Source organism: Phalaenopsis equestris, unplaced genomic scaffold, assembly GCF_001263595.1.
Source record: "Phalaenopsis equestris unplaced genomic scaffold, ASM126359v1 Scaffold207207, whole genome shotgun sequence".
Lineage (NCBI taxonomy): Eukaryota > Viridiplantae > Streptophyta > Magnoliopsida > Asparagales > Orchidaceae > Phalaenopsis > Phalaenopsis equestris.
Genome location: NW_018226558.1, coordinates 16,048 through 19,705, shown reverse-complemented (window position 1 = coordinate 19,705; position 3,658 = coordinate 16,048). Strand labels below are relative to the sequence as shown.

Below are 3,658 nucleotides of genomic sequence, written 5' to 3'. Positions count from 1 at the left end.
TCAAATTTGAATCAAGTTGAATATGAAAAGGGCTATGCACGAGCCATTTCGAATACGAGCTCGTTTTGACAAAAAAAATTTCAAATGAGCCGAACACGAGCAAGCTCCGTGCTCGCTCAAGCTCGGCTCATTTACACCCCTATATGTATACTTGCAATCTTTAATCACTTGTGAATGGAAATGTGATAATCATAATGAGCCTCTGCATGTTTTAGGGAATCACAACTTCTGTACTTTATAATAATAGGCATCATATTCTAATTTTTCATATTATTCAAGTTTTTGGTAACTTTACAGAGCCAATATTGTGTACATTCTGACATATTAGTTCAAAAAATCTTTGTATTAGCAGCAGTTTCCTATAATGATGAAATATGGGGATTACTTTCTCCTTTTATTGTTTAAGCCTTTAATTAAGGAATTTTACCTTCTAACGCATGGACTGTCTGCATTTTGAAGGGTGCAAAACACATTAGTTGGAACAGTACTGACATGTAAGAAATGCATTGGCTTTTTTCCTTTATTTTGTTTAAGATTTAGATTCAGTTAATATTTTCAATTTTGTTTGATCTATTCTTTCACATTTTATGATGCAGTTTTGATGATGAAGATGAAATCATCTTAAATGTCAAATGTCATTATTTACAAGCTATTGTAGCTGGCTATGTCTTTAATCTGGGAGATTGCGCTTATGTAAAGGTTGGACATCATTTTGAGTCAGTTTTCAATTCTTTATGGCCTTAAATTGTTCCTTAAAAAATATATATCAATAGTTGCATGTACGCATACGTTTGCATTGAGTTATGATTTGATTCAATTGATAGGAGAAGTTACTTTTCCATAACCTTTTTATAATGACCAAGTAGATACCAAATTAAAATTCTATACAATCGATCTGATTTACACTACTACAATCTTCTGGAAACTACATTTCATGAAGTTTTCTGATAGTTTGGCAAAGCATCAAGAATCAAAGAAAAAAATGAATGTTGTGTAACCAATGATCTCATAGAATCTTAATTTTTTGTATGCGTTTTGATAATTAAACAATTAGCCTTAGTTTAAGTGAAACTTAGGTAAACACAAAAATTTCGTTGTTGTGAACTGCTTTTTTATTAGCATACAAAATACGAAGCAAAGAATGGTTCATAAATATTAGGACTAGTCATCAGCACAAAATTTTTTATAGAGTAAATGGCTTCATTTTCTTATTAATTTCCATTTGAAAATGAAGACTTAACATTCTGGAATTATATATTTTTTAGCTTGAAACACCAAATTGAATATTGATTTTCTATATGCTGAACATATTCTACCCTTCTCTATTTTCCTACACGCATCACACACACACACACTATTCACACATGTTATCTCCAACAACACATACTTTTTCTTTTTATCATCTGATTATATATTCATTCTATAAGGACGTTTTGCAAATTATAGATCATTGGGAAATCATACCATTTGCTGTACGCAATAATTTTGTTTATAATTTTTTTTTACTAGAATTGATCTTACTTGCAAAAACTGTCGTTGCCGGTCCCAAGCCCGGATGTGAAAAGTAGAGGGTTGCGTTAGGAACTCGACAACCAACATAAAACTTGTCGAAAAAAAAATCATGACATGAATCATTTTGATCATTGTGTAAGTGCTAGGGCGTCCCCTGGAAGCGACGCGCTGTATAGCCTGAATACAATGAAAAGTGTGTAAGGGCCGCTACATCAACACTAGGGTGTAATGTCAAATAAGCAAGAGTTTCCACATTAAAGACGAATGCGCGTAAAGAAGTTAGTCTATAAAATTAATGAAACTAATATTAGAATAAAATCTTGGAATATATGTACTCTTAATGATAAATTAATAAAATTATTTGATATTATGATTCATAAAAAAGATTAATATCTTATGTATTCAACAAACTAAATGGGTTGGAGAAAAGGCTAAGAAGATTGATAACTGTATTCAGGTAAAAGTCACACTAGAAATGGTGTAGGTGTAATTATAGATAAGAGTTTGAAAGATAATGCTGTAAAAATTAATAGAGTTGGAGATTGAATTATAGCCCTTAAGATTATCATTGATACTAAAATTTTTTTATATTATTAGTGCTTATGCTCCTTAAGTAGGTTTAGATACAGGGTCTAAAGATAAATTTTGGAATGACTTATAAAACTTAATCCAACTGATACCTCTTGAAGAAAGAATTTTTATTGGAGGAGATTTAAATGGACATATTGGTAGAGTGACAGAAAACTTCAGAAATACTCATGGTGGCAACGGTTTTGGAGTAACTAATGAAGAAGGTAGAGTTATTTTAGATTTTGCTTTAGCATATGATTTTGTTATTACTAATATTTTATTCAAGAAAATAAATGAGCATCTTATTACTTATAAGAGTGGATCTAATAAAACACAAATTGATTATTTTCTTATGAGAAGAAAAGATCGTCGCGATTGTAAAGATCGTAAGATCATTTCAAGTGAAAATTTAAGTACCCAACATCGTTTATTAGTTCTAGATTTTAAGATTAAGAGTTATAATATAAAGAATGCTAGGACTCATCATCATAGAATTAGATAGAGAAACTTAAAAGACATAAAAAAAATTATTTTTATGAGTAAAATTCAAGATTTCAAAATTTGGGGTATTCATGAAGAAGCAAATGTTATGTGGGATAAAGTAACAAACAATATTAAACAAGTAGCAAAAGATGTGCTTGTAGAATCAAAAGAAAAAGTTTTATAAATAAAAATAGTTGGTGATAGAATAATAATGTGCAAGAAAAGATAAAATATAAGAAGTTATGTTATAAAAATTGGTTTAAATGTAAAAGCTTAGAGAATTGGGAAAAATATCAAACGGCTCGCAGGGAGTATAAAAGAACAATCAGTGACGCTAAAAATTCTGCTTTTAATGATCTTTATAATAGATTAGATACTAAGGAAGGTGAAAAGTATATGTATAAACCAACCAAACAAAGAGAAAAAAAATGTAAAGATTTAACTCAAGTAAAGTGTATTAAAGATAAAAATCAAAAAGTACTTTTCTTAGAAAAAAAATATTCAACATAGGTGGGTGAGTTACTTTGATAAACTTTTTAATGAAATTTCTGAAAATACGATCGAACTTAGTGACTTAGTGATTTTAATATCGTGAATAATAATAAAATGTTTCATTTTTACCGTCACATTAGTAAAAAAGAAGCTGAGGAGGCTTTAAAGAAAATAAATGGTGGAAAGTCTATAGGACCTGATGATATTCCAATTGAAGTGTGGACATATTTGGAAGATTTGGGTGTTTCTTGGCTTACTATATTCTTTAATATTATTTAAAAACTAAAAAGATGCCTGAGGAGTGGAGGAAGAGTAGGTCCACATTTTTAAGAATAAAGGGGATGCACAAGAGTGTGCAAATTATAGAAGAATTAAGTTGATGTGTCATACTTTAAAGTTATGGGAGAGGGTAGTTGAACATAGGTTAAGACGCATCACAAAGGTTTCTCATATCAATTTAGATTTATGCCGGGGCAGGTCTACTATGAAAGATATACATTTATTGAGAGGTTTGATGGCTAAGTGCAGAGATAATAAGGAGAATCTACATTTGATTTTTATTGATTTAGAAAAAGCTTACGATAAGGTTCCAAGAGATATC

General features: G+C 30.0%; 1 protein-coding gene across 1 annotated transcript in view; it reads left to right on the top strand.

The window, feature by feature from the left end:
* Positions 1-383: 383 nt before the first annotated feature.
* The window catches only part of LOC110036472 (DNA (cytosine-5)-methyltransferase CMT2-like), a gene marked incomplete at its 3' end in the record, with an annotated part of 4,730 nt that continues 1,455 nt past the window's right edge, over positions 384-3,658 (top strand). Inside the window, 2 exon segments of the mRNA XM_020740922.1 lie at positions 384-494; positions 597-699.